The 8,973-nt window shown below is 41.4% G+C and overlaps 1 long non-coding RNA gene across 1 annotated transcript in view; it reads right to left on the bottom strand.

Annotated features, from left to right (window-relative positions):
* Positions 1-1,444: 1,444 nt before the first annotated feature.
* Positions 1,445-8,973, bottom strand: part of LOC122560206 — a 47,133-nt gene continuing 39,604 nt past the window's right edge. The window contains exon 3 of the long non-coding RNA XR_006314693.1: positions 1,445-1,680. This is a non-coding gene — a long non-coding RNA (uncharacterized LOC122560206). The remainder of the gene's footprint in view (positions 1,681-8,973) is intronic.

Consider the following 8,973-nt stretch of genomic DNA (forward strand, 5'->3'; position numbering starts at 1 on the left):
CAGTTCCCTCATCAAAACAACTGGTAAAGATATTGTGCACATTAAGTCCTACACACCAGAACGTCTTATGTTTCATACCCACTCTATACTGAGTTATCTGATCTCTGGAAAACTAGCAGTGCAGGTGTTTAGATTAGATTAGATTACTTACAGAGTGGAAACAGGCCCTTCGGCCCAACAAGTTCACACTGATCCGCCGAAGCATAACCCACCCATTCCTGTACATTTACCCCTTTACCTAACACTACGGGCAATTTAGCATGGCCAATTCCCCTGACGTGCACATCGTTGGACTGTGGGAGGAAACCGGAGCACCCGGAGGAAACCCACGCAGACACGGGGAGAATGTGCAAACTCCACACAGTCAGTCGCCTGAGTCGGGAATTGAACCCGGGTCTCTGGCGCTGTGAGGCAGCAGTGCTAACCACTGTGCCACCCACAAATAGGTCTTCGCATTGTTGGACCATAAGGTGTAATGGAAAACTAGTCCATTATGAACTTTGAATTGCTGTTTCATCAATGTTAAAAATGCACTGGTGTTACTGGAAGAGATCAGCCCAACCTTAACTTTGACAACCTTCTCCATTGTCAAGAATGCTGCTCAAATGGAATACATTCAGCAGAAAACAGACAGTATTACAGAAACTCAGCAGGTTTGGCATCATCTGTGGAGAGAGAATCAAAGATAATATTTCATGTTCCATACCTCCTCTTCTTTTGTTCGAAAGAAAAGCCATAGGACTTGAACCGTTACCTCTGCTTTCTCTCCACAGATGTTGCCAGACCTGCTGTGTTTCTACAGCCCTTTCTGTTTCTATTTCAGGTCTTCAGTGTCCGCAGTATTTTACTTTTGTACTCACTATCCTCCCTGGTGCACGTGAAATGTCCTCTATTAATTGGCCCAGAAGCTGTCTCTGCCTCATTAGGAATCAACACTGACAGCAGACAAAGAGACAAGAGAAAATACTGGGACTTTCCTCACCATTTCTCCACATACAAGGTTACAGGAAAGCCAGAGGAAGTGGCAGGCAAGCAATTACTGTAAGGGTAAGAAATAGATTAATTGCTCTTAAACTGAAGAAAAACACCTTGCCTAAAAAGTTCCATCCAAGAATGTTAAAAGAGTTCCAGAGTGACATCAGTGAAGTTTTCTCCTATACATATAAGCATGCAGCAAATTCATAAACAGATTCTAGATGTCTTAGGAAATAACTAACATAGCTCTGTTGAAATGAAGCAAGAGAGACTACAGATCAGTAACTTAATTATCAATTTCAGGGGCAATTAAAGTATTGCACTCAGAACATGAATTTGTAAAACGTTGTAATTGACCTGTCACTGCAATGTGGGCTTTTGCCCTGGGCAGGGTATTTATTCCTCAGTCAGCAATTACTTATGTTAACTTTGATTACACAAAAACTAAATCTGGGCAACAGTACTGGGTTAATAGATGTTTATTGCAGTTCCTGATATATGCATATGTTACAGTTACAGGCACTTCAGTGTCCGAGCTAATGTTAAGCTGTTCGATTATAAGCAGTAGTGTGCTTCCATCAGTGTGTGTCATTCTTCAAATGGCCCTGGCTAAGATGGAGTGGAGATGTTTCTACTGTCAGGTTACATGCCATGATGCAGTGATGATATTACAAGCATGTCTCTGAAGGGTTTACTGCATTCTAGCTGTAAGACACAACATTAAGTAACATATGGGCGTTTTTCTGCATGTTTCTAAAGATATTCTAAACATACCATGCATGAACACGACAGTTTTATTTATATACGTATCTATTTTATTTTAATTATCTTTTTATACATGTTGAAATACTGAACTTAGTCTAATCTAACATCATGCTACAATGTAATAGCTCAAGGAGTTCTTGAACAAAGCAACACCACAACTTTTGCTTCATATGTCTTGTATACCACATTACCATGAACCGGTTTTGTCCTGGGTTCAGTTGGAGTATTTACTGGTTTCACCCAGGTGCCTGGGTCACAAAACATGTTTAGTGGCAGATGTTCTCAGCAGAAGCACAAATGATCATGACACCTGGTTTAAACATCAATGCAACAAATGAAAGTCAAGTGACTGACAAAATGACCTGTAATTCAAATTATAGTACAATATAACTGCAGTTCATAATACCACTTAGTAAATAACATAGCCACAATAAGAAATGGGCAGATGATTTTTGATGCTTTGCTTAAAACAGTTCCCTCTGCCCTCAATGTTATGTTTTGAGGTAAAAAGACTCTCACTTCTCACTTCTCATCTTTAAAAATGCATGTAGGTGTCTTTTGCAGAAAAGTAAAACTTTCACATTATTGCACTCCAGCTGGCTTATATATGTTTGATTTACTCTTACAGTCAAGGTTATTTGGGAAAGATCTACTGCCAGAATTTCACTCAAGCAGTCAGCAGCATGAGTGGACAAAGGAGGTTTTGTCTGAGAAATCTCAGTTGAAGGGGAAGGGTAGTGGGCAGAGATCAAGATGGGAATTTCTTGGTCTTTACTGAACTGAAGTTAAGTGGCTTATTGCAAATCACAATCAATGTCAAGGAATGTCAAGAATGTCTTTCTAATTCCTATCACCATACTCCCACCTCACAGAGTTAGTATATGTTTTTCATGGAACAACAAACATTAATAGTGAAACCAAACATTTTGATTTATAGATTAGATTGGGTGTGTAGTCATATTTTGTTTTGTTTATTCAGTCATAGGATGTGGGTATCACGGGTTAGCCAGTATTTATTGCCTATCCTAAGTTGCTCTTGAGAAGGTAGTGGTGAGTTGCCTTCTCGAACCACTGCTGTAGGTAGACCCACAATGCTTTTAGGGAGGGAATTTAATGAATCTTTGAGACAGCTTTCCCAATATGAGACCAGGCCTCAAATGACAATGAGGTAAAGCTAACAGAATGAGCTGATCATCATTGCTTAGGTCAGTGATCTAATTTTCTTACTACTGAAATTTGCTGCAATTGTTTACAATTCTATGTGGTTCACCAAGCTAATACAGAGGCATTCATGATGACTATACATCTCATGTCTCATGCAGATTGTAGCTCATTTTGGTGTTGTTTCAAGGTTAACAATGAAAATTAACTAAATAAACTTGTTGACAACCATTAGTGTTACTTACTGAACTTCAGCTGATAAGACCAGCAATTGTACCACAATGAAGTTAACTTTGTGTTGTAATAATGTGCAAATGACACTTTTGAGTTTATCATACTCTTGCTTCTCAGAAATTGTGTTTTCTGTGTTTCTTGCATTGACAGACCGTGACACTACAGTAATATTCAACAAACATTACAACAGCAAAATATTATCAAAAACACAGCAGAATGGCAATGTTTATGCACACAGGCTAACTGTAAAATTAGCAAAGTTTTATCTTGTACTGTGCATTATATTCCACTGCGTTCTAGCATTTTCCAAATACAGGCATACTACAAAATTACAACTCTGTAAACTTGCCCATCAAACTGAAATGAGCTATAAAACAAAAGTTATGTAAACATATTGAAAAATATATAATCATCATTATCTTCCTTAGCATTGCACGTTACAAACTTGCAAGCTGGCCATTTACCATTTCTAATATTGAGTGTAATGTGTGTGAATATAATTTAAATAATATGATGCCAAGTAGAGATGGAGATAAGTACTTTTCAGGATTGATTAAGTTGTTTAGGTTGGAAATTGAATACAGATTTCACCAGCCATCATGTCAACGCAAAGGAAGATATTGTCTTTGGTCAGAGTATTGAGTACAGGAGTTGGGAAATCATGTTTAGATTAGATTAGATTAGATTACTTACAGTGTGGAAACAGGCCCTTCGGCCCAACAAGTCCACACCGCCCGCCGAAGCGCAACCCACCCATACTCCTACCTTTACCCCTTACCTAACACTACGGGCAATTTAGCATGGTCAATTCACCTGGACAGTGGGAGGAAACCGGAGCACCCGGAGGAAACCCACGCAGACACGGGGAGAATGTGCAAACTCCACACAGTCAGTCGCCTGAGGTGGGAATTGAACCCGGGTCTCTGGCGCTGTGAGGCAGCAGTGCTAACCACTGTGCCACCGTGCCGCCCATATGTTGCGGTTGAACAAGACATTGGTTAGGCCACTTTTGGCATACTGCATGCAACTCTGGTCTCCTTTCTATCGGAAGGATGTTGTGAAACATGAAAGGGTTCAGAAAAAGATTTACAAGGATGTTGCCAGGGTTGGAGAATTTAAGCTATAGGGAGATGTTGAATAGGCTGGGGCTGTTTTCCCTGGAGCGTTGAAAGCTGAGGGGTGACTTTATAGAGGTTTATAAACTCATGCAACACCAGGTTCTTGTCCAACAGGTTTAATTGGAAGCACTAACTTGTGGAGCGTTGCTCCTTCCTCAGGGAGTTGACAACCACCTGATGAAGGAGCAGCGCTCTGAAAGCTAGTGCTTCCAATTAAACCTGTTGGACTATAACCTGGTGTTGTGATTTTTAATGTTGTACACCCCAGTCCAACACCCGCATCTCCAAATTATAAAATCATGAGGGGCATGGATAGGATAAATAAACAAGGCCTTTTCCCTGGGGTGGGGGAGTCCAGAACTAGAGGGCATAGTTTAGGGTGAGCGGGGAAAGATATAAAAGAAACCTAAGTGGTAGCGTTTTCACGCAGAGGGTGGTACGTGTATGGAATGAGCTGCCAGAGGAAGTGGTGGAGGCCAGTACAATTGCAACATTTAAAAGGCATCTGGATGGGTATATGAATAGTAAGGATTTGGAGGGAAATGGGCCGGGTGCTGGCAGGTAGGACTAGATTGGGTTGGGATATCTGGTCAGCATGGACCAGTTAGACTGAAGGGTCTGTTTTCGTGCTGTACATCTCTATGTCTCTAAGACTCTATTTTAGTCCTTTGCTAGATTCATTGCATCTGAGATATCAGAGATTTTAATCTGAAGGAAACAACAACTGCTGACTTCCTGGGCAATTTCTCCTGATGCTTTACTGCACATTGCCAGCAACTCACTGTTGTGTCTATCACTTACCTAGACAGCACAAGTTTGCTAACTAAATGTTAGTTGTATTCATTTGCATTTAGGTGGTGGACATCAATAGAGATTCACCTGAGCTTGGGAAATAAACACCCATTAAAACTATGGTCACTGGGTTGAGAGGTGTAGGCTTGTGTAACTGGATCAGTTCATTAAAAAATTGCCTCATGTTTTATCAAATCTGTTTTCTGTAACAAAATACAGGAGTTAGCAGATCTGGCAGCAAAGAGTCATAGAGTATTACAGCACAGATGCAAACTATTCGGTCCAACCAATCCATGCCAACCATAATCCAAAACTAAACTAGTCCCACCTGCCTGCTCCTGGTCCATCTCCCTCCAAACAGTTCTTATTCATGTATTTATATGTGTCTTATAAAGGTTGTAACTGTGCCCACACCCAACACTTCCTCAGGATGTTCATTCCACACATGAACCAGCCTCTGTGTAAAAGATTTGCCCCTCATAGCTTTTTAAAATCTCTCTCCTCCTCCTGAAAAATATGCCCCGCAGTCTTGAAATCCCACACTTTAGGGAAAAGACACCTTCCATTTACCTTATTTATACTCCTCAATTTTTTATTAACCTCTATGAGGTCACCTCTCAACCTCCTATGCTCCAATGAAAAAAATCCCAGTCTTTCTTTATAATTCAAACCTTCCATACCTAGCAACATCCTGGTATATATCTTCTGTACTCTCTCAAGCTTTATAATATCCTTCCAAAATAGAACTGGACATAGTACTTCATAACAGGCATCATCAATGTCCTGTACAACCTCAACATGAGTTCCCAACTCCTATACTCAAAAGACTGAGCAATGAAGGCAAGTGTGCTAAATACCTTTTTAACTACACTATCCATATGTACCTGAACCCCTAGGTCCCTCTACTCTACAACACCTGTGGAAACAGAAACAAAGTGAACATTTTGAGTCCATTATGACTCTCCATCGAAATTGAGTGAGGCTGGAAAATGGTGGAGTTTAGGTGGTTAACAAAGGAGGAAAAGAATTGAGTGGAACAGATGGTGAAGGTGCCCTTAATAAAAGACAAAGGATATGCTAATGCAAAATGGGGGTATAATGGGGGTATAAGGGTGAATAGCAGAAAATAAGCCTGCTCTGACGAGGGAGAAACTATGTAAACAAGACACTGAGCTTGAGGGTTAATCAAAATGAAGGACAGTGCTCCTGCTCTGATACTGTTAAATTCAATGTTGAGTCCCTAAGGTTGTAAAGGCCTGTGTAGTGTTCCATTAAAGACCAATGCAAGGTGAAGGAATAGCAGCTAATTTTCCACTTTGGCTCTTTAGAGCCTTCAGGACTCAAAATTGAATTCAATGACTTCAGAGCTTGACCGTTGTCCACCGTTTTCATTACACCTCCACTTACCCCCACACTTCACTCATTCCCTCGTCTCGTTTGCATGGCTTTGCTCTCATCAGAGCTGACCTATTTTCTACTGTTTATACTCTGAGGTTGTGAAAGCTGCATTGTGCAAGGCTCAGTTAAAGATTCTACATTTTTAACAGAAGCTGTTTCTCTGCTAGTAATAAAATTGCTGAACACTGCAGCAGTGAGTTTTAAATGCGAGGTCAGTTTGTCATATTCATACCTACTGTTAACAGCCAGTTTTCATTTATATTCCTCTTCTACATCCATTAGCACTCCCTTTTCCTTTTGCTCTGTGCTCGCTCACAATTTGTTCCACTTACTCCATCTTGTCCTTTATCAACAGCATAGGAAAAAGTCCCTTCCCAGTCCTCACCAGTTCCAAAGAGGAATCATTTTGGACTGGAAATGTTAACTCTGTTTTTCTCTCCACAGATGCTGCCAGACCCGCTCAGTGTCTCCAGCACTTTCTGTTTTTGTTTCAAATCTTAAGCATCTGTAGTTTTTTTGTTTGTATTACATTAGCAGGGCGGGGGAGTGGGAGTTCAATTAAGAGTGAAGATTGGAAATGAAGAAAGTAATTCGGTCAGAAAACTTGCAATCCTAGTAGAAAAATGGCAGGTGGCAACAGCAGGGTTTGGTGGCTCTTTGAGGTTCTCCAAGTATGAACTATATGACTAATGGAAGAACAAAGTGGGTAGATAATATGTACTATGTTCCAACAGAAACAAAAATAAAGTGTTTTCAGGTTAGGATGTTTGTCAATTGAATAGTAAAGAATATGTGCGCCTTCTATCAGGATTCTTTACAAGAATAATGATCAGTTAAATTCCTGAGGCATGACAAGAATTCAATAGATTTCGAAAAAGTACTGATAGTCACTTCATGGAGGTGAATGTGAGGACTACAGCTGCTGGAGATCAGAGTTGAGAGTATAGTACTGGAAAAGCAAAGCCAGTCAGGCAGCATCCAAGGAGCAGGAGAATTGACATTTCGGGCATTTCCTGATGAAGGGCTTATGCCTGAAATGTCGAATCGCCTACTCCTCAGATTCTGCCTGACCTGCTGTGCTTTTCCAGCACCATACTCTAGACTCAGATCGTCATTTCTGTCCAGTGTTTTGTCATCATTTTCAGGGGTTAGGTCATGGACCTCCATTGGATTGATCCATCTTTATCAGCAAAATGCTATATTGGTTTGGTGTTGCCCCTTACAGGATGGCAGACCAGGAAACTCTCTTACTCTTCCCGCTCATTGTCAGGCACATTGGAAGGATTTGCAGTCTGACAATCAGCTTGGTTGGTCAGGTTACAAGCACAGTATCTTTGGCCAACAAATCTTGTTGTGGAATCTGAATTCAAAGGTAAGGACGTTACCATTGACCCACAGGATCTCTTTACTTCACTGTAGTTTTTAACAGACTGTATCAAAGACTGATGAATTTAATTTAGAGATTACTGGATTGGAACTAGTGTTTATGTTATTGGCCGCAACCATTTTCAACAAAAGAGAATTTAGTCAGTCATTGTCCCTTAGCTTTCAATGGCATCATCATTACTGAATCATCTATTATCATCATCCTGGGGAATTACTACTGATCAGAAATCAAACAATGATAGCCATATCAATGTTATGGTTCCAAGAACAGGACAGTAGCCAGGATGTCTGCAGTGAATATGTTACTTCCTGACTCCCCAGAGCTGATCTATCAGCAACAAAGCACACATCAGGAGTGTGATGAAATACTCCCTACTTGCCTGGATGAGGGCAGTTCCAACAATACACAGGAAACTTGACACTATCCAGTAAAAGGACCCTATTTGAATGGCAATATATCCATAGACATCCATTCTCTCCACCATCAAAGCTCAGTGCCAGCAACCTACCTAGGCAGGTTTTTTTTCCCCTATAAAAGCGCGCAGGAGAGGAACCCGAGGCACTACAGAGGTAGTGCCTCCCACCCGCCCTCCTCCTCTAACCTAATAATAAGACCCGTTGTGGTAAGGAGGTAAGTGCTGCATTTTGCTTGTTCGATTCTTTAGACCTAGTTTTTTTTTTAAAAGGTTACTTTTAGAGGGATGGCAGTGAAGGCAGTGCAATGTTCCTCTTGCAACATGTTTGAGGTGAGGGATGCCATGGTCGTCCCTGCTGATTACACTTGCAGGAAGTGCACCCATCTCCAGCTCCTCCAAGACCGTGTTAGGGAACTGGAGCTGGAGTTGGATGAACTTAGGATCATTCAGGAGGCAGAGGGGGTCATAGATCGGAGCCTTAGGGAAGTAGTAACTCCAAAGATGGCAGATAGATGGGTGACAGTGAGGGGCACTGGGAGGAAGCAGCCAGTGCAGGGACCCCCTGCGGCAATTCCCCTCAAGAACAAGTATACCGTTTCGGATACTTGTGGGAGGGATGACTTACCAGGGGTAAGTAACGGGGCCCAGGCCTCTGGCACGGAGCCTGTCCCCGTTACTCAGAAAGGAAGGGTGGAGAAGAGCAGAGCAATAATAATTGGGGACTCGAT

Source organism: Chiloscyllium plagiosum, chromosome 20 (assembly GCF_004010195.1).
Source record: "Chiloscyllium plagiosum isolate BGI_BamShark_2017 chromosome 20, ASM401019v2, whole genome shotgun sequence".
NCBI classification, from domain to species: domain Eukaryota; kingdom Metazoa; phylum Chordata; class Chondrichthyes; order Orectolobiformes; family Hemiscylliidae; genus Chiloscyllium; species Chiloscyllium plagiosum.